This window comes from Capsicum annuum, chromosome 8, assembly GCF_002878395.1.
Source record: "Capsicum annuum cultivar UCD-10X-F1 chromosome 8, UCD10Xv1.1, whole genome shotgun sequence".
NCBI lineage: Eukaryota > Viridiplantae > Streptophyta > Magnoliopsida > Solanales > Solanaceae > Capsicum > Capsicum annuum.
This window is the reverse complement of record NC_061118.1, coordinates 22,060,591-22,083,867: the sequence shown is the minus strand read 5'-3', so window position 1 is coordinate 22,083,867 and position 23,277 is coordinate 22,060,591. Positions and strand designations below refer to the sequence as shown.

Here is a 23,277-nt window from a genome sequence, read left to right as displayed (position 1 = left end):
GATGTATAATATGGTATGTTAACCTCATTAAAATTTTTCTTATATGTATGAAATGAGTGTATAAAAATCGTTTTACTTAATTTTTTTATATCAGCTTAAAAATAAACAAATTTATTATATTGATTGTGTATGAAATATTATTTGTTGTGCTTTTAATTTTTTGGGGTCTAAAATTTCTATAGAAACTGGAGTATTTCATTATTTTTTTAATTCTTATAGTTAGTATGTAAGAATTTTATACACATTTTAGTGTATGAATTATGTATGAAAAAGATAATAAAATGAGGAATAACATAAGAAATTATATAAGAAATAAGTTTATCTATATATCTCATTTGCTAAATGATTATTTTTATCGGGGTCTCAATGTATGTAATTTGTATTAAAACTACAATAAAAAATGTTATGATTTTTATGTGAAATTATTTGAAAACTAGATTTATATCAAACACAAACTTAACTAAATTTAACCATGTTATATACTAATGTCATATATAAAATGATTTTTGATTTTTAAATTTTTTATCTATGAATTTGTTATGTAGAATGATATATAAGAATGATGCATAATTTTTAATATCTTTAGTGGATGAAAATGATATTGAAAAATCAAAGATCTAAATAATACTTTTGTGATACAAAATTGAATAATATTGAGTTTCACTTGAAATTTGATTTCTGATTTTAAAAGAAGAAGGGAGAAGAAAGGTGTAAGTTTGTATTTTTAATTAAAAAATTCTGACAATTAAAATTAAAAAAATAAGGGGTGAATGAAGTGGAAAATCATTTTTGGAAAATAAGAATATCTTTGGATAAGAAAAGTCGTTTTGGGAGAAAAGAATATTTTTAATAGAAATTAGGAGTAATTGGCAAAGTAACCTATTTTAAATAGTATATTTTCTTAACAAAAATAAAAATAAGTTTTTACAGAATTTTATTTATTTTTAAAGTCTTATTAATTTTTTCTTTTATATTTTTTTTAATTTAAAAATTGTTATTAATTGCAATATAGAAAGTATTGATATGGCTGGAGACAACTTATTTTGATTTTTTTTCCATTTTTAGTTTTTCGTGAGAAACAAAACAGAGTTCTATGCGTTTGCCGTTTGTGTTGCTCTTGGGCTCGGCAAAGCAACAACTTTTAGTAGAGAGATCTCATCGCTTTACACTTTTTGGAGATATAAGATCCCATTTTCCCCAAAAAAGACACAGTGAGAAATCATTCGGCAGATCCAGCCATGGATTTCATGAAGGTCTTCGATCAAACGGTCCGCGAAATGTAAGCTTTTTTCTTTTTCCCAACTTATCCTCTTTTGCATAAAGCTTATTGCTTTTGCTTTAATTTAGTTGTTTTATGTGTTAATTTTTGCAGAAAGAGGGAGGTGAATTTGAAAGTGTTGAAGGTCCCTGAGATCGAGCAGAAGGTGAACATTCAGTCTTTCTATTGTGATTATTCATTGTTGTGTTTATTTCTTAATAAACGACTGATTAATTTAGTTAAAGAACTAATTTCTCAAGTTAAGGACCTTTGAATGATTACTAGATTCTGACTTTACTGAGTACACTAGGTTTACTGAAGTAATATTTGTGTCGCCTCTCATTTCCTATTGTTAGTAGAAAGTGTAGAGAACCCTACAGGATCAAACCACGGAATGAACCTATGAACACGTAGAGAACCCTATGGGTTTGAAGTTGAACCATGGAAATGAGATACAAGGCTATCAATATCTTATTTGGCTGGATCTTCCGAGCTCTGATCTCTATCCTTATTGTAAGAATTCTATCTGCTGTAGGCTAATATTCTTAACCACCTACGTAATTGATGATTCGAGCTGACCAGGACACCACGTTTATAAAAAACAATTGATATTGTATTGGGCCCCTAAAATGAAGTTTACTAGGTTAGATGTCATCATGAAAGCATCATCACCGCTATGCTCTTCGCCATTCGTTTTAACTTTGTATAGTTCAACATTACTTGTTGGTCTCAGCATATGCTGGTAATTATCCTTAAGTTTGGCTTTTATATTAAAGAAGATTGGATGTTAGGACTTAGGACTCTCTTCTATTCATTTTCTTCCATTGGTTTGAAAGATGATGTGATTATTTCAACATGGTACTAGGTATTGGATGCCACTGACGATGAGCCATGGGGTCCTCATGGAACTGCTTTGGCTGAGATTGCACAGGCCACAAAAAAATTGTATGACTTAGCCATTATATTTTTGTGATTCAGTTGTGTAATTATTTGTCTGCGTCTTTTCTTCAGTTGGTTGATCTATTGAGGTATTTTGCAGTTCCGAGTGTCAGATGGTCATGAATGTGCTCTGGACAAGATTGGCTGAAACTGGAAAAAACTGGCGTTATGTCTATAAGGTAGAACTATACTTTTTATGGCATCAATGTTCGTAGCTAAAAGAGTTTAAAACTTTAGCACTTCAACAAGAAGATGCCAAGTGTTAAGCTTCCAATGGGAAACTTTGTTGTCTCTTTCGAGTTCTTTTCTTATAATTTTTCAAAGGGAAAAGACATGTTCCCCCCCTAAAGTTGCAATGAAAACTCACTTTAGCCATTAAACTTAACCTATAATTGTAATTATTTATTCCCTGAACAACTTTTATATGGATTTTTTACCACCCTCAAAAAATTATACCACTCTCACTATGGACTACATCACACTCGCGCCACGTTGGAGCGATGTTGGATCCACGTCAATGCCACATAAATAAATTATTTTCAAAAAATTATATATATATATATATAAATAAACCCCCCCGGCCCACCGACGTTGCTAGTCCCCCCAGCCCCCCTTCCCCCGTCAAATTTTCAACATTTTCCGGCGAGATGTTTCGTCGCCGGAACAGCGACAACGGCGGTGGACTGCTGCGGCTGATTCTGGTCTCTGGTTTCAACGTTTTCTGGTGAAGAACCCCGTCGCCGGTGCTCCGGGGAAGTTCGCTGATCAGATTTCTTGGGGTAATTTCTTGCTCCTCCATTGAGCACCTCTAACAAATGTCTCATCATAAGCAGAATTGTGCACTGCCAAATTAAATTAATACCAGAGTGTTAAATAGATAACACATTAAACTGCCAAAGTAAATCAAAGAAATATCCATGAATATTAATTAATACCATATTAATAATCAATTAATTAATTAGATAATGAAGTTAATTTATCCACGTAGGATCACGAACTAGTGCATAATGCACAAGGCCATGTGAAGATAACCAAAATTGGCTGTTTTAGGTTCATGTTTTTGGGTGCAAATTGCAAGAATAAAGTACAAGTGAATAACTTGAATGTTGGTTTAATTTCCATAATTAAATACGAACCTCATGTGTTATTCGAGTTGTCAAAAAATGGTACTACTAATTGTTGTGTTATTATGACAAACTTTAAGCTCATCTTTTCATAAAAAGGCTTAGGAAGAAGAAGGGAAATAGGGGTGGTGGGGTGTGAGGAAGAAGAAGAAATAGGGGTGGTGGGGTGTGAGGAAGAAGGGAAAAAAAATAATAGGTTAACATTTTTAAAGTGGGCCCCACTTGTTTTTTTTATACTTTTTTATTATTAAAACGCGCTTTGACTTTTTTTTTTGGCCACGTCAGCCGTTAAGGGAGCAAAATAATACACTTTAAAGTTCATAAGGGGGGTAAATAATTATAGGTTAAGTTTGATGGCTAAAGTGAGTTTTCGTTGCAAATTTCCCTTTTTCAAACAATCTCTTAAATGGTTATGGAATTATTTTTTGTACCAGTCGTTGGCTGTTATAGAGTACTTGGTGGCTCATGGAGCTGAACGTGCAATTGATGACATCATAGAACATACCTATCAGATCTCTGTAAGTAAATTCATGTTATTTTCTCTTTTTTTTTTTTTTAATTTGCCATCACCAAAACATAGAGCCTTCTCCTAGTTCTATGAAACAAATATGGTCATTTACCTTGTCCCTTCATCTTACGTATTTATCGTTTCAATTTTCTGCTTAAGTCTCTCACAAGTTTCGAGTATGTTGAGCCAAATGGTAAGGATATGGGAATTAATGTGAGGAAGAAAGCAGAAACTGTTGTGGCACTATTGAATAACAAAGAGAAGATACAAGAGGTTAGGAGTAAAGCTACTGCAAATCGTGATAAGTAAGTATATTATTTCAGGTCTGACTTTAATTTTGATTACTCAAGAGTCCCTGATAACTTTAGTTGTATAACACACTGATGATATCGGATGCCACCTTTCAGGTACGTTGGACTATCATCTTCTGGAATGATATATAAGGCATGCTCTGCCTCTTTTAGTAGCAGCAGCGGTGGCTTTCAGATTAGTGAGCGATATGGAGGCTTTGGAAATAAAAGTGATGGTGATTCATTTAAGGATAGTTATAATGAAAAGGATCGATATGATGAAGATAAGGTTGATCAAAGTACTTATAAGTCAAAGAACAGATCTTCTCGCTATGCCAGGTCTGTGCACCCTGCTACATTAACTTATCTATTTGATCATTTAATTTTCTTAAATAAGTGTAGCTGACTTTCTTTATTTTGCATTGCCTTTCTATGGTAGATTTCTAGCCATGAGGTTTTTGCATGAAAAAGACTTCACATTTGGGATTACACAGGGTATGTTGTTGTAGACTCACATTTGGGGTTTATGGTCTAGGACAGTTCATGCTTTCACGTTATTGCTGAACTGTTATCCATAACCATTCAACTAAGACACTCTTTCAAAGCTAATTGCAGAAGAATGTAACATATATACCAGGAAAATGGCAAAAAATTACATTGCTGATGGTGCATGAAACTGAGGATACATGTTATTATGTTCCCAAATGTTCATGTTGCTAGCACAAACTTTTGCTCTATGTAGTTTCTGCTGCTTCTAGAAAAAGAAAGTTCTCTATGTTATAACTTCTCTATATATGCCTCGAAGGACCCATGTAAAACAATCGTGAAGGGTGTTGTACTCTTTTTTGGGGATTAGGGGAGGGAGTTCGGGTGGCGTGGGGTGTGGGGTTTAAGGATGAGTGCTGCTTACGGATCCTTTAGACTTCATTAATAAATTATAGAGGAATCTAATGGATCCTTTTAGCTACATTGAAAAATTAGAAATGACTATAGTTAGATTGTCACTACCAGATATGCATGCATGAGTTACTGTTAAAAGAAGATTAAATACTTGTATATGAGTCCACATAATGTAGGCTCTTTGCTCATTTATGTTTTTTTTTTTGAATGTTTTGGTTACTATTTGCTCCATCTTCAGGAATTTGATTTTAATTGATGAGGGAACTACTTGCACCTGTGGACCTCTTTGATTTTTCCCTCACATTTCTGGAAATGATGATGCGTTGGCAAAAGTACGAATGTATGGGCCTACGAATCGTCTAGAATTAATGTAGTTACTTGTAATTGTAAGATCTGCCAGCTTCAGGATTTGTTAGATACCATATCTAGAACTTTTCTTGACTATCATCTGCATTCTATTTTGTGGGTGAGACAAAAAGCAGGATTATGTGTTTGTTTTCTGTGGTGTGTGAGGGGTGATGTATAATGAACAACATGTGCAGTGATGTAGTGATCTTATAAGATTAGAGAGAGTAGGTTGACAAGATTAGGAGGAACTTTTTGGTCGGAAGGTAATTAGTATAAGAGGGCCTTCCACTTGGTAAAGTGGGACAGTTTTGAAGGATAAAACAAGGGGTAGTCTAGGCCTCAGAAACTCGAAAACACACAACAATAGCTTACTAGTGAAGTGGTTGTGGAGATACGACAAATAATTTGGAAGTTTGTGGAGAAGGATAAACTTGGAAGTCGGACAAATACGGGAAACAAAGTCTTCGGTTCATGGGTCCATTTAATACTTCTCTTGAAGTTTGCCTTTTGAGACATTTGCAGCTAGCGACATTTTTTTGAAATCAGCATAAGATTTAAGTGGGGAATGGTGGACATGCAAGGTTTTGGCAAGATGCTTGGATAGGTCACACACCACTTAAAATAAAATATCAGGACTTATATGGATCTACCACTAATACAGATAGCTTGATCTCAGATTGTTGGAATAGTAGCACCTTGCGCATTAGCTTTAGAAGGAATTGCTTTAATTGGGAGATACATAGAGTGTCTCCACACAGTGCATCTGCCACAAGACAATCTCAAAAGAAGGAAATTTCGGATGACAAACAGATGCTATATGTGCCATCAACAACAACAACAACGTGAAATTCAAGAGGGGGGTGAATTGAAATTTTCTTCTGTGAGTAGACTACTGACTCCTCACAGTTGACTTGCCTGCAGATCAGAACACTTCACAAACAGATTAAATTTAGAACAGTCAAGTACGTAAATAACAAAATGTAAAGTAATAACACAAAGATTTATCCTGGTTCGGCACACCAATATAGTGCCTACGTCCAGTCCCCTTGGGTTTCAAAGTTCCCTTGGATCGTTGAAAGTTTGGTTCGAGTACAATGATAGGAAGCACGTTCTGAAGATTTATTTTGCTCTTCAGATCTTGCGACACAGCTTCAGTTGATGTTACAAAGTTGACTCGATCCTACTCTTTATATAATTGTAAACTAAAGTTACAAAGCTTTGTAAAACTAAGAATGAGACACTTTGAATTTTCTCCTTGAAGTTGCGTGAAAAGTGTCTATCTTCGGTCTTCATCTTTTATAGTCTTCGGCTGCTACTCTTCATAAGGAAACCCAAGAGATTTCTTCTCAATCAAGGATGTAAATTGATTCTTGATTGAGGAATATAGTCGTATGATATGTCCATATATGACTTTGGATCACGTCCATATTAGATATGTCCGTGATCTATTTTTCTTTTTGGTTTTGTAGAGATTGATTTCTTTCCAAATGTGCTCGTGATCTTTTCTTCTTGATTGATGTGGTCTGCCTTGATTTTGGGATTGTGATCCTTCTTCTATTTTCGTGATATTTGATTGATCTGCTTGCCATATTCTTGAATTGTTTTTCTGTTCCATTTGCCATGCCGTGATCTTCCTTATCTTCCAATATTTTGAAATGATTTTTCGTGACATTTGGAGCTGAGATTCGCCTTCCATTTGTTCTTGTTGTGATTGATTTTCCTTGGATACTGTGGATGTCCTTCTATTCTTGATGTCCTTCTATTTCTGGAGCCGTCTTCCTTTATCTTTCCCCTATTAGCAGCTGCAAGGATACACTTGTTAGTTTGTCATTATTAAAACATAAACGTAGGAGGCTAACACAACGTACTCTGTATATTCCACATATATGTGCGATCAAACTGAAGAAACTATCAGCCATCCTATTTAGCAATGTACAGATGCAAATGATATTTGGAACATGTTTTTCACGTCATGCCAAGTGATCTAAGGGAAGAAAGTAGAAAACTGGAACCGATGAGAAGTTGGTAAAGCCATCAGAAAAGTTTGAAAGATGATATGTCACGACCAAAAATAGGATCATGACCGGCGCTAAGGAGTTAGAACTCCAAAGCAAGCCTTGTCAGAATTCTACAGAAAATTGGGCAGAGTTTCCCCTATTTTTAGGCCTAACAAGAAATTTTCCCTACCTCAATTCAACAACAAAACGACCCAACAGCACAACCATCACACAAACACCAACACAATTCACCATAGATCATCAACAAATAATATGAAATCCATCTCCAAAATAAAAAGAAGTCAAATACTCCGCAAATCCAAAATAATGAAAGAATACTTAAGCTCTAAAGACATGACTAAGGAGCAACTAAGAGTTTTCAAGAAAAAGAAACATAACGAATAAATAAACTATAGCCCACGCGAACAATTGCGGGGCTCACCGGGAATTTGCTACTTGGATTCTCTAGCCAACGCGATCCTCACCGTCACCTGCGCTCTCTGAAAAATAATAGCAAGGAGTGAGACGCTAGCTCAGTGAGTAATAGCACTTAACCACAACCGTTTTAATGGGGACAAGTCAGAAAACATCATAAAATAAATGCTCTTTCAGAAAATAGTAACAATAAACAGTATCATTGTTTCATGTAAGCAAAGTGAACCAATAGTTCAGTAATAAACTCATAAAGCATCGTATCATAACAAATATTACATATTTGGGAGGTTTTCAAGAATGAATCATGTAATCAATGTGGCATTCTTCTTCATCAAGAATAGCCCATAACAGTGGACCCCTCATAATGGAGTCAAATATCATATCAGTATCAGTATGCTAGTTCTACCTTCCCACTAGTGAGGACTGTAATAGTCATCAGTAAACACAAGGTGCACCAGGTCTAACGATCCCGCCGTTAGCTATGGGATTCAATCAAGGTCTACTCCCATTCATAAATTCTTTGTAAACAATAGAATATTCATATGAAAACATCTTTCATAATAGAACATAACTTTAAAATTCATATCAATAATAATACATGTAAACTTGAGTAAAACACATATCAAAAATACTTATTTTTTATGTAAGTGAAGAATATTCACAATAGTAATATCATATCTCAAATAACCATATCAATATCATATTAAGTAAAGAACTTGCCCCACATGCAATTTCAAAGCATTTCGTAAACTCATTATTTCATCAAAATCATCAAAGCATTTCGTAACTCATAATTTCATCAAAATCAAGTATAAATATGCAGTTAACAAACACAAATTATGGTAAGATTACTACTCACAGTACAATTTTCGGAATACCAACTTGTCTCCTCGAACAATTGATAGGACTCCCTTCGATCGAATCTAAAATCATATCATATCAATCTCAAGTTAATTCTCTTATTTTAGACTAACTCATGGTAAAATTAGACTACCCACCCTTCAAGGTTTCATGGTAACTTCCAATTCATCAAACTTTATATCCCAAAACAACCCATATGGTCCATAATTCTTATCTTTAGAAATTAAATTTCAATACCCAAAATAAATTATCAAGACCAAAAATCACGATAAAGATAGAGGAACAAATTTACCTTAACCCGCAATAATTTTCCAATCAAAACTTGAATTTTTTTCTTTTTTGTTTTTTCACTGCACGGTCAACTTTGGTTTGGTATTCCTTTCCCTGCGTTGGCGTGAGTTTAGGCAGAAGTACCGCCTTACTATATTTGCTATTTCTTTTGAGTTAATATATATATATATATATATTCATTCCAATTCCAATTAGAATTGGGGAGAAAGCCCGACCCTTTTTCCTTTCCTATTCTTTTCCTTTTTTTTTTTTCCTTTTCCAATTATAATTACTCACTAATTATAATTTGGGGTATTACATGATACCAGCATGCATTTTTTTGTTTGTATGGAAAGAAAGGAATAGCAGATGTTTTGATGGAATATCAACTCCTAATCATTCCCTTAAAGCCAAATGTCTTTTACTTTTATTTAGTTGGTTTAACCTTTTCACTCTAATTTCTTCAGTTCGGTTCTTAGATTTTATTGGCTCCATAAGAATAGCCTAGCTGTTTTGCAAGGGTTCTATTATTTGCACCTTTTTGTAATCCTTATGGATATGTTAGCATCCTCTTGATGTCTTCAATGAAATACTTCTCAAAATAAAGTGTTGAGGCACCCAGCAGTACCCTCTAACTAGGCAAGAGAATGGAATTTTCTGAGTTTATTCATGCTAGAAAACAATTAGTTCCAAGGGGCGCAGCCCTTTTAGTTGACCATGGCAGCACTTGTGGAAGTTCAAGTCTTCTTATAAAGTTTGTTGCTTTATGGGGTTGGTTACTTACGAGGCATTCGTGGCTCAAATCAATCTATAGAAAAGAGGGTAGTAAGAGTCAGAAGAAATGGTGGAAGGCAATCCCTGCAGTTATCTAGTAGTCAGTGTGGATGGAAAGAAATGGAAGATGCTTTGAAGATACTAATTCCATTCATAAAGTGAAATGGAATGGTATTGTATCTTTATATTTTGGTGTAAAGAACACTGTATAGAGGATGTAGATGATACTCTTTTTAGGATCTTTGTAAGTTTTTCTCTCCTTGTTTTCTCTAGTTTTGTTCTTTTGGAGGTCTCCAGCATGTCCTTAAAGCTGAGGAATACAACAGTACCAGTTCTCCAAAAAAGAAAAAAAAAATCTACAGAAAAGAGATTTGCCATTATGTAGTAAGTTATGTGTAACAATGAAGGGGAAAATTACAGTCAGTTGTTGCTACATTGCTCTGTGCAAATGGTCAATGTTTTTCAAAACTTATTCAAGATACATTGACCATGCCTCATTCAGTGAGACAGCTACTGACCAGCTAGAGTACTGAAGGAATTGGGAAACCTGCAAGGAAGATTTGGAAACTACTATCAGCTTGTGTTTGCTGGGTGTTGTGGAAAGAAAGAAATGCAAGATGTTTTGAAGGGAAAGCTAACAACTTGCATAAGATAAAGTGTAGATGTTTATTACTTCTACAGGATGTTAAAGATGAAATTAGCACGGGGGATTTCGTAGACTTTCTACAAGGGTAGGAACTTGCATAGAAGGAATACTTTCTTTTTGTTTCTATGTAAGAGGATGCTAACTTTGCAAATTGTACTAGCACTGACTTAGTTCTCAACTATATTTTATATCAATGTCAAAAAAAATGATTAGAGAGAGTAGAGTTGCAGGACTCTGTTGTCCATGAATGAGAAAGCAGAGTTGAAGTAGAAAGAAAGTTAAATAGAGAAAGTGGCAAAAGCCACAAGAGAAAGATAATAGCAGAGAGCGGTGGGAAAATTGAGTAGAGAAAAGAAAAAGAATAAGAGATCTTTGATTTGAACTCTTCTATTGTTTCATTTTCTTCTAAATTGGGCTTTTGACATTCTGAATAGGTTGCTCCATGATCTACACCATGCTTGCTTTTGGATCTAAAATTTGTGCTTTTTTCTGTTCCTTCTTTCCTAAAAAAGTGTGTTTTTTCTGTCCCTCATGCTTAAGCTGCAATACAGAGCTTGTTTGGAACTTCAGTTTCCCTCTTAATTTATATCATAGAATAAATTTAGGATTGTGTTGACTTAAGTTCAAAACTTCAAATAAGCTGTTTTTTAGCATGTGTCTCTTTTGGCTTAACTTGATGACATCTGCAGCAAAGTTCAAGATACTGTTTCTTCTAGTGGATCAAAGACGATAAAGAAGGTAGGTGTGCCTGAAAGATCTTCTTCACGCCCTTCACAGAGTTCAACTGTACCATCAACCAATTACGAGGAAGATTTTGACAATTTTGATCCACGGGGTACTTCAAGTTCGAGTAAGTATCTCTTGAGAGGTTCCGAAGAGGTTCAGTTTGCAGTTCTCTATTTTGTTTTATAGGAGGGGTGATCCTTGTGCAAAGTACATGTTTTATGTACAAAGATTATCTGCAAGTAAGATTCAAAAGTATGGATCAAGTAACTTTAACTTTGTCCGTGCATGGAGGTGGGTGTGTCAACAAATAACACTATTGAAGGTAGTAGCAGAAGAAGTGTTCTAAATCTATACCTAGGTTCATTTTTGAGTTGGATGAGATTTTACAAGTGCTGTTGGTTGGGCAAATGCTAAAGGGGAAACAAGTTCTTTTATCTGTCTCTTTCTTTTAAATGGTAGTGTATGTCACAGCATTAAGGAAATGCTGGAGACTCCAAAAAGTTTTGGATTACTCAGCAAAGACTAATCAATTACAACGATCCTATTAGGTTTACTAACTGTTCAGCTTCCTCTACCTTTTCTTCTTTACACCAAAAATAGAAGTTAATAATACAATTCCATTTGATCCTATAAATGGGACTAAAACTATCTTTAAAGCATCTATTGTTTCTTTCTTTCCATATTGTCCACCATAGACGGGGTGAGATAATTCTTCACCATTTCTTTTGACTCTTGCTGCATCCTCTCCTTATCCAACAACTTAGAAGATCTGCTGTGCTCTCTGGCATTATCCACTTGGTTCCAGTCAGAGAAGGAATAAGGCCCAAATTTGTGAGGTCACTTTACAATGTAGGAACAAGTGGTTTTTGGTTTCAGTAGCTTCATTACATAGGAAAACACCTAAATGCTTATTGGAAGCCCTTCCTTTGTAACCTTTCATGAGTAAGACAAGCTCTCCAGTTACCAGCTATGTAAAACACTTTACCTTGGTTGGAACCTTGCATTTCCAGACCCAGGGCCTTAATTTACCACCTGGCTGCTCCCTTGTCCCCTTGTACATCCTATTTACAGTGAATCTATCATCCCTGTCATGCTTCCATTTTATAGAGTGTGGTTCTGGAAGAGTACCTTTAAATTCTCCCAATTCAAGAAAAATCTGTCATTCTCTCCACTTCCCAGTCTTTCGTGTGTCTCCTGAAGGAAAAGTTTCATCCTTGAGGAGACCAGAAATCAGCAATTGTTGCACCTGGAACAGAAAGAGAAAAGATCTGGATAAGAATTCATTAATGCCTCCTGACCAATCCAAACCTCTTTCCAAAAGCGAATCTTGATGCCATTCTCCACTTTACTGTATATTCCTCTCCAAAAAGGGCCAGAGGTTTCGGATAGACCTCCATATTTCAACACTGAAAGTGCTAGTACTTATCTGGCTGTTTTATTTTACCTGTTACTATGATCAAAGAACTAGATCATGTTAATATACTAGTTGAAGAAAACAACTAAGTATTTTCAATTTTAAGACATTTATTTGATATTGAAGACATCTTTCTTTACACTAGACTATTGTGGCCTTTTGGATGCACCCAAAAGTAAAATGTCATAAATCTCTTGGGTGGGGGATGAGAGAGAGGTAATAAAAGCACATAGAATGCGAGCACAGATGTGTGTCGGAAAGGAAATCATTGAGGTCCTAATCCAATGTAAAATGCAACTTACAGCTTGATTTCTATTTTTTGTTTCAAAATTTATGAAGTTATTTTGGTTGTCAAACAGAGCCTTCTGCAGGAAATTCTAACCAAGTAGATCTAGTTGGGCAAGATTTGATCGGTGATCTCTTGGATGCACCAACACCTGCTCCAATTGCTACATCTACCGTGAATACTGATCCATCGGAGGTTGATTTATTTGCTGGTGCCACCTTTGTATCAGCAAAGCCACAAACTGAAACGGCTGTAACTTCCCAAACTCCAGTACGAATCCATCTGTCAGCCTGTTAAAAATCTTACTTTGAATGTGTTGTTTAGTTATAAAGTAGCCATTTATCTTTTCTGCAGATTGGTATGGATCTGTTTGCCTCACAACCTGCCCCTTCAGCTGCAGCTTCAACAATAGATTTTTTCGCTGCAGCAGATCCTGTTATACAGTCTGATAACAGATCCTCAAAATCAGACCAGATGAATATAAACTTTGTTGATCCATTTGCTTCAGTTCCACTAAATACTTTTGATGACTCTGACCCTTTCGGTTCATTCGTTTCTCATAAACCTGTACCGACGCCCGAGGAAAATGCGAATAATGGTGGTGGTCATGAGGCTCGTGACAAAGTAAACAAATTGTCTGTTGAAGCTAAAACACCACAGAAGGACACATTTCAAGTCAGCTCTGGAATATGGGCTGATTCTCTGAGTCGTGGGCTGATTGATCTGAATATAAGTGCACGTAAGTTCTGAGTCCCGGTAACATCACTTACGTTTCTGTTTAATATTGATTATCATGTGTGCTGTTGCTGTTCATAATTAGTTACATATGCTTTGTTTTCATCTATCGTTGATTCTGGAGGTGTTATGCATTAAGTTTTAAGTCTTATAGTTACTGGATATTCCTCTAGAAACTACCCCTAGAAAGAACTGCATGCCCTATTTGATTATAACATACATGTCTGGGTAAAATTTACACGCACCCGGTGTATACACCAAGCCAATACATGCATGCCATGTGTTTGAATTTAAAGTTCATGTTACTTAACCATGATTAATCAATATGTATTTTACTTAATTTAATTACATAACCATGGTAAAGAACATTAGTTTGGTGTATATACCGGGTGCATGTAAGTTTTTACCCATAATGAGTTGGTTTGGATGATCTTGGTGCAACTTCCAGTGATCTGGTGGGCGTAGTTAGATTAGCAACTTTTATTCTTTTTAGACTCTCTAACCCACAAAGGTAGGGGTGTGATGTGCATATATCCTACCCTTCCCGGACCTCACTTGTGGGCAGTGTTGTGAATGGTGCTCGCCATGTCGCCAATGGCGAGAGGCGAGGCGAGCTTGTGTCGCCGTCTGCTAGGCGATGCCGCCTTTCAAAAGGCGACAAGGCATTTGTTTTAATTTTAAAAAATTAGGGCTTTAAAGGATAAAAGGTAAACTAGGGTTTCGAAGATGAGGGGCAACATAATGAAATGCATGTTGGACTTGAAGATTATGAAAATATTGAAGAATAAACTTTTATAGGTTTAGTATTGCTTGTTTTAGGATTGTTGAGTGTTTAAGTTCTAAACTTTTAGTATATACGATATATTTTATGTTTTTTAATTGAAATATTTGCTAATATATTAGCTATTGAGATTTTTGATTATTTATATATGCAATTATATATTTTAATTTTTTGGTATTTAATTGTTGCGCACCTCAAAAAGGCGAGCCCCTCGCCGTGTGGCGAGGCAGAGTGTAATACCCCGTACTTCTACCTAGCTTGAAATCGTCCCAAGAATGTTAGAAACTTACTTTGAAATATGAATCCATTTTTGTACACGTGGAATTTTTAAGATTTTCATTTTTTATCATGTGGGAAATTGAATTAGCTTTCCAACAATACCAATTTCGTCCAAATTCGGTTTCGGAGTAAAAAGTTATGGACGTTTTACTCAGAGTTGTCAGAATCGCCCAAGTGCGACGGCCAGGTTGACGGACTGTCGATGTAGCGGCGGACCGTCACCTAGACCGTCGCAGCCAAGGCAGTGAGTCAACTTTCTGGATAAGGTGCGACGGACAAGTTGACGGACCGTCGAGCCAGCGACGGACCGTCGCAGGTCCCATTCAAAGAATTTTAAGTCGTTTTTAAAGGGTATTTGGGTCTTTTTTCACCCGTTTTAACCCCTAATTATATCAGATCAAGGCTCGTAAGTTCATTATTCATTCACAACATCAAATTAGGGTTTTCTCTCAAAGATTATCCCCAAGAACAAGATCCAAATCCTTCTTCAAGAAACCAAGAAATTCAAGTTCTTCAAGTCCAAGAACTTTAAGAAACTCACAATCATGTGTATTGATTCATGGGTCCCTTTCACCCATGAAACTCAAGAATCTCTTTTCAAAATCCAAGATTTATGTATTGATGAATGTCCATGATTTAAATTGAATTGAAATTCGTGTTCATGATGTTGTGGGATTTTGATTTATGTTTTAAATTACATATTTCAATGGTTGACCCTAGTATATGAAGATTTGCATAAAAATCATGATAAACTCCCTTTCAAATTACAAGTTGATTGATGTATCCATGATTATTAGATGTGTTGATGACTATATAACCAAAGCATGCTCCCCATGTGTTTGACTAAATGCCTATGTGAAAGCAAAGTGCCATACTAGTATGATAATATGAAATCCCCATTTATGTACAAGTTTATGAATGTCAAATGTTTGATGAAATGCCTTAATAAATGAATTAAGGATCGTGATGTTGGTCATGTATTCAAGAAAGTCATGCTTTTGTCAGTTTCTTTCAATCGAGTCCTGGGGGTACTTGTACTCGAAAAATATAGCTGTGTGCCTAGAGTTAGTGTCATGATTTCACGATATCCTCAATCAAGCCATGATCCATAGAACTCAGTCAGTCATGTGACTCAGGAAAGCTCAGTAATCTCATTGCTATTCCGTCAGTCAACGGAACTTAGTTAATTCAGTCCAGTTCAGTTCAATAATCCATGTTCAGTGTCTATTCAAATGGGAGTAGGGATTAGCACCGAATGAACTCAAGGAAGGGAACACACACCCTCAGATGAGGGTGTGATTCTTAGAAGTCATCCTTGCGTTCCAGAACTATGTAGCCAGCATAGGTTGAGACATCAACACTGTTAGATGAGGGTTGATGAGGTGGATAAGCACTGTCAGATGAGGGCCCCACCGTTCTCTTTTGGGGACAGTGTCAGATGAGGGTCACTCACAGCTTGTACTTACCGGTGGCGCGGTATTGACACTTTTCCAATTGGGGTTACAGATTGGACCCCAACTCAGCCATAATGGCGTATTAGGGGCATGTCGGTTAGATAACTACTTCCCACAGTTTCAGTTATAAAATTCAGGACTATCAGATACAGTCAACTTAGAACAGTACGGAACTCAGCTAGTTCCATTAGAATCTAGACTGTCAGATATAGTCGCTCAGTATTAGTTATTTCAGTTATACAGTTATCAGTATCTCATGTTATCAGTACTCAGGTTCAGTAATCATGTTGTCATTGTCACACCCTTTTTTAACTCCAAAAAAAGATTTGATTTTAAGTTTCGAAAGGGTTTTCATTGTTAAAGTGACAAAGAAAAGATAATTTGTTTCGATAAAGACTATTTTCATTCAAAAACTCAGAGTCGCCACTTGGCATAAATCGAGTGTGCCAATACACCTTTGGAAATCCTTTTTCAAAACGGTTTGACTCTAAAACTGATCCGCGAATAGAGATTCCGGCTAAGGAATTCTGTTGACCGAGGGGAAGGTGTTAGGCACCCCTCGGTCCCGTGGTTCGACCACGATCGCTTGGTAGAGCATATCGGCTAATTTGACACTACGGATGTATAAAACACACAAAGCACGCAGAACAATCAATCAAGCAAACAAAACAAAATAATCCAAAATTTAGTATCTAGTCCCATTATATAGTCCAAGATAGAAAAATACGAAAAATATAAATCCTATCCTAAACTGATCTTAAACAATGCTCCGATATTTCACCCGATGCCTCGGACCTTGATCACGAACTTCCTTCGAAGACATAATACATCGGGGCATTCCCCGGTGAATAAGTACATGAAATCTCGAGGCATTCCCCGGCAAATGAATACAATTTCAAGTCTTATGCGATAAAGAAGAAAAAACGATTCACACACAACAAATCACCATTTCTAAGTTTGCCTACCCAACTTGCGCTTGCCTAACCAAGCCCGATCTATCATGACATTATCACATTCAACGACATAAATGAATCGAAAGTAAATTAATGCTTGGTTTTATTTATTTTCAATTTTTGACCCCCAAATCATTCTCAACATGATTAAACCAATTCAATACGCAATCCACCAATCAAATTCTCGCAAAATGGTTCGATGGACCCTTGTACTATGTCTGTTTTGTAATGTGGATACTCCTATTTACATGTTTGTCATCTAGACCAGTGAACCCTATTAAAAAGCAATATTTCAAACCCCTCTGACGGTGTGTGTAACACAACCGCCCCACGTCAGCTGCTACGTCAGCTTTTTTGTCACTTTTGAGTATTACATTAAATTTAATGCCCACGTCAGCTGCCACATCAGATGCCACATCATTTTTAAGTATTACATTAAATTTTATATTATTTTTAAAATGCTACATAAGAAATTAAATATTAAAATAAATTTAATTAAATAAATTCTTTTTATAGGTGTGGAGGCAAACTCTTGAGTCTAAAGGGTTCAGGGTGAGCAGAAGCAAGACAGAGTATGTGGAATGCAAGTTTAATAACGTGAGGCGGGAGAATGAGGTAGTAGTGAAGCTGGAAGCACAGGAGGTATGTAAGAGGGATAATTTCAAGTATCTTGGGTCCGTGATCCAGAGTAACGGTGAGATTGACGAGGATGTCTCGCACCGTATTGGGGCGGGATGGATGAAGTGGAAGCTCGCGTCGGGGGTACTGTGTGATAAGAAGGTGCCGCCCAAGCTTAAAGGCAAATTCTACAGGGTGGTAGTTCGTCCGGCCTTGTTGTATGGAGCGGAGTGTTGGCCAGTTAAGAACTCCCACATCCAAAAAATGAAGGTGGCAGAAATGCGGATGTTGCGCTGGATGTGTGGGCTGACTAGAGGAGATAGAGTTCGGAATGAGACTATCCGGGAGAAGGTTGGTGTGACTTCAGTGGAGTGCAAGATGCGGGAAGCACGATTGAGATGGTTCGGACACGTAAAGAGGAGGGGCATGGATGCCCCGGTCCGTAGGTGTGAGAGGCTAGCGTTGGATGGTTTTAGGCGGGGTAGGGGTAGGCCGAAGAAGTACTGGGGTGAGGTGATTAGGCGGGACATGGAACAGTTACAGCTCACCGAGGACATGATCCTAGATAGGAAGGTCTGGAGGACGCGAATTACGGCAGAGGACTAGGGCCAGTTTGGGTCGCTAGTGTAGGGAATTACTTGGTGGGAGTTTTATTCCTGTTATGATTTCGTGTTCTGTGTTCCATGTTTCATTACGAATCTGTGTGCTTTCCTCTGCTCTCCTCTGTTTTATATTACTTATGGGTGCCGTATTTATGTTATGTAATCTGCTTCTGTGCTTTACTATGTGTTTGTGTGGTATCTCGTGCCTTGAGCCGGGGGTCTATCGGAAACAGCCTTTCTACTTCTTCAGAGGTAGAGGTATGGACTGCGTACATCTTACCCTCCCTAGACCCCACTAGGTGGGAATACACTGGGTTTGTTGTTGTTGTTGTTGTTGTAAATTCTTTTTATAAATTGTAGAAATTCTAATACACAAACACAATAAATTTTTAATTTAAATTTTCAACTAGAAATTTAAATTTACAACTATAAATTCTAATATACAAACACAATAAATTTAATTAAACATCAAATTTATTCCAAATAATTGAAATTTCTCTCCAATTAATTTAAAGTTTTAACTATAAATTCACGTACACAAACATAATAAATTTTTAATTTTTATTTAAATATCTTTAACAATTTGTAAAAGTAACAAAATGAAAAATTTAAATTGAGAAAGTGAATAAAAAGAATTTAAAAAGTAAAGCAACAACAATGTGTTTTTTACATCATCATCATCCTAATCATCTTCCCATTGCTGCGTTACTTCTTTGCCTTCCTCTTTGTCCTCCCACTCTTGATCAATTGCAAACTCTTCAAATTCGTCATCGATCTCGAATAGATCCATTTTCACATCTTCAGCAGCTGGTTTTGGTTGTTCAGTCGCCATTGTCAATTCAGATATATGGAGAGATTTGGAGAAGAATGATTTCGCTTATCGCTGGTTTTGATTTTTTTTTTATTTTTTTTTGGAGAAAAAACATACATCACACTTCACAACAACGAGTCACAAATAGAGTGAATAGAGTACACACAAGCGGCAACATAGCTGGGCCTAAGCAAATATTAACTGTGGCTAAAGACATGCATGGTCGAGTTAAAGTTTAGCTGATATTTATTGATCTTAACAGTTGTATTAGCTCGATTTTGAGCTTAGCCTATTGGGAAGATGAAATCTGAATAATTTTGACCTACCTAGGAATCATTTCCTGAAGGATTGGGTAGAAAATAACTTATCTCAGCGGTACCAAACTAGATATGTGAAGGACGAGTTGAAAGAATCTTTATTGAATTTTGATTTCATGGCATTGCGAGACTTTGAAATTTCTATAGTGAAATCAACTTGAACTCAACTTTTAGAGTAGAGAATAGCTTTGTAGCCACGAGGATAACATCATTTTTTACTTGATTTTAGCTTCTCTTCCATGACCGTCAAAAAGATTGAAGAAGATGAAGAGAGCACTATTGAAAGGGGGATTTTTTGTTTTATTTTTTAAATTTATTATTTTTAAATTAAAAAGAAGGGAAAAAGGGCCCTTTTTAAATTTTTTTAAATTTTAATATTGTTTTTAATTTTTTTTAAAATTATTTTAATATAAAGTTGACCAAAAATTGACCCCACTCGTACCCTAGGCGCGTGCCTACACGTGTGTCGTCCTAATCAGCCATTTTAATGTCATATAGGTTCGGTCAACGGTCAAAGGTTTAAGAATGTTGCTTTTTAATGGGTTCAAGGGTCCAGATGACAAATATGTAAGGAGTATCTACATTACAAAACGGTCATAGTACAAGGGTCCACTGAATTATTTTGCCCAAATTCTCACATCCAAATCCAACATTAACCAACAACACGAAGGTTCAAACATGCCAAATGCATACACACAACAATCGTAACTTCAACACATCACATGAAGATAAAATAAGAGAAGAATGGAGTTGAAGAATTGGACCTCAATCGATTATTTCAATATATTGGAGATAGAATCGCGTCCGAAAGGCCTCGATTTGATCCTCGATAACCAACAACTCCAAACTCAGTATCGCAAATCACAAAAGGCAGAGAGAAATATGGACTGAAATCCAGTGAACCAACTAAACTCGAACTGGAAATCGTGGAACAAAGAGAACCAGATTGGATTTGGGGGAATCCGAGATGAAGGTTGAAAAACCGGACTTGAGGCGAGGAAACGAGTTGGCGTATCGCCGTTTTTCGGCGATGGCTCGACCAAACCAGTCCGCTGGGTCATAGCGGCCTATTCGGAGCTCCGGTGAGAGTCCCGACGCCGGAACAGTGACCGCATCAGTGATGGAGCTTTGATTTTCACTCAATTTTCCTCTCTCCTTCGATCTCTTTTTCTCACGATTTTAACTCTCTCGATTCCCTCTCTTGTGTGTTTTTCTCTGTGTGTGCCCAGCTATGTGTGTGTTGTCGTGAGGGAATTTTTGAAGGTGTATATCTGTTCTTGATTTTGTGAGGTCAATCAAGAAGAAAAGGAAAAAGAATGGTCTCCCTCTCTCCACTCGAAAATGGAAATTCTCTATGAATGTATGATGGTAGTATCCATTTTGTTAGTGGTGGGCCCCTCCAGAAGATGCTCCCTTTTTCTTTCCGGTCTCTATTCCCCTTTTTTTTGCTTTTTGGAGAAAAAATGTGAGGGGGGTCACATAGGTAGGAGGGTGGGGTATGGTAGTGAGGTGTGAGTTGGTTGAGATAAAATTTGTTACCAAGAGAATAATTAGGGATTAGGTTTGTTGAAGGTTGTTAATTTTTGTATTTTTGTGGGGTATAATCACATGGGTGAGGGTATTTAGTAAGGTGAGCTAAAAATGAAAAAAAATTCAATTTTGAGAGGGACAAAATTAGGTGTCTACAGTCACGAACTCAGTTACAGTTATTATGTATTCATGCATGCATTCTCACGTTCATGTTACCCAGTCAGTTAGTATAGTTCATGCATGTGAACCCTTTGCATTCAGCCTACCTCACATGCATACCAGTACATTCAAACGTGCTGACGCATTTGCGCGATGGTGTTTTATACCATAGGTTCAGAAGCACGAGCTCAAGAGCATCAGAAGCATTCCAGTCTCAGCAGTCAGAGTTAGCAGTGAGACCTCATCCTTCGAGGACATGACCATTACTTTATTAGTTGGAGATATGTCCCATCAACTCCTTATTCAAACAGTTCAATCAGTTAGAGGCTTTTCAGACTATCATGTTCAGATAGTTATTTCAGTTGTTTTGGGTATTTCATACCCCATCCAGATGTTATATTTTTATCAGTTATGTTGTAGTTTTGAACCTTATGGCCTTTCAGCCTTTATTTCCGCATTCATACAGTATATTATGCAGTGTTCAGGTACAGTCATGGGTTAGTTTGTGGTCCTTCGGGGTCATGAGCACCGTGTAGCGTTCCGGGTACCAGATTCGGAGCGTTACACAGAGCCTCGTCGCCTTTTGCCGTCCAAAACACTACTTGTGGGACTACACTGAGTATGCTGTTGATCTGATACTCGACAATGTCAATTACAAGGTCAGCCTAATAGCAATATGGAGCTCTCCTCGTCTTGTTTCCCAACTTACTTGTCACCCAAAAGATGGTTGGAGGGGTCCCTGCTGAGTGCAGATCCTTATCAACTACATGAATTTTAGCCGGTTGTGCTCCTAATATTTGATGGTTTGGTCACACCAGTGCACATGTTGGAAATATGCAACGTTTTGAAAACTCACTTGTCGCCCACAGGATGGTTGGAAGGATCCCTGCTGAGGACAGATCCTTATCAACTACACAAACTTTTGCCGATTGTTTACATGTTGGAAAAACGTTGTGAAAACTCACTTCGCCCACTGTATAGTTGGAAGGGTCCCTGCTGAGGGCAGATCTTTATCAACTACACGAACTTTTGCTGATTGTGCTCCTAATATTTGATGGTGTGACCATCAAATATTAGGTGCACATGTTGGAAAGATGTAACGCTTGAATGAAAACAAATACTTATAAGTGGCATACTGAAGCTTTATGTTGTGGTTGATTTTACTTTTTTGGTTGCCTGTTGGTATAATTACTGTGAACTTACTCCGTTTCCCCCTAAACTTGCAGCCAAAGAGGTCAACCTTGCAGATGTTGGCATTGTGGGAGGGTCGACTGGCGGATCAGATGAGAGAAAAAGGACCAACTTCTTTTTACAATAGCAGAGCAATGGGTCAAGGAATCGGGCATGGCAAATCTGTTTTTTCATCAACAGCAACAGCTGGAGATGAGATATTTTCAAGTCTCAACACACAATTATCAATTTGGCAGCTTTCAGAAGCGAATAATTGCTTTGTTGCTCTGGCAACACAAATTAGGTCGCTCAGTTTCACTCAAGTTATATGTGAGCTTTCGACAATTGGAGAGCGACAGCTTGATTGTGCAAATTAGGAAAGTTCCGTGCAGCTTCTTCTATGCTAAGTCTCAGTACCGTGCAGCTTCTTCTATGCCAAGTCTCTTGTTTTGGTGTTTTTTTTCCTACTCTGAAGAGCTTGTATCCTACTTTTCAAATTATGGGTGTGTTTGGTATGAAGGATAACATTTTTGTTTTCTTATGCTTGGTTGATTTATATGTTTTGAAAAATGTTTTCCAATCCAACTTATTTTCCTTAAATTTAAGAAAAATGACTTCCCTTCAAAAAGTAAGGAAAACATTTTTCAAAACTCTTTTTTAGCCTAACTATAAAATTGAAATGTTCATACAATTCTCAAAATCATCTACCCATCTCCAATACCCTATTACCCTAACACCACCCCTACCCCTACGCCTATTCCCACCCCCCAAAATTCAATTGTTTTAAAAAGTATTTTAAAAAATTTTCTTAGTCCATCTCCTACCCCCATCCCACCCCTATCCCTACCAAGTACTAGAAAATATTTTGCGAATTTTTTTTTTTATCCACCAACCAAACATAAGAAAAAAAAAAAAAAGAAATCAACTTATTTTTCAGAAAAACATTTTCCATGGAAAACATTTTCCTTTCTTATAAGTTTGTCATATGACATCAATATTCAGCACCCAGACACCATATGTAGTTGTGCACTAGTTGAATCTGTGAGAACGTCATAGCCATGGTAATCTATGGATATTCACGAGCACAAATCT

At 36.7% G+C, this 23,277-nt stretch overlaps 1 pseudogene; it reads left to right on the top strand.

Annotated features, from left to right (window-relative positions):
- The first annotated feature begins 1,042 nt into the window (after positions 1–1,042).
- On the top strand, positions 1,043–22,724 carry LOC107838996 (annotated as a pseudogene).
- Positions 22,725–23,277: the final 553 nt, after the last annotated feature.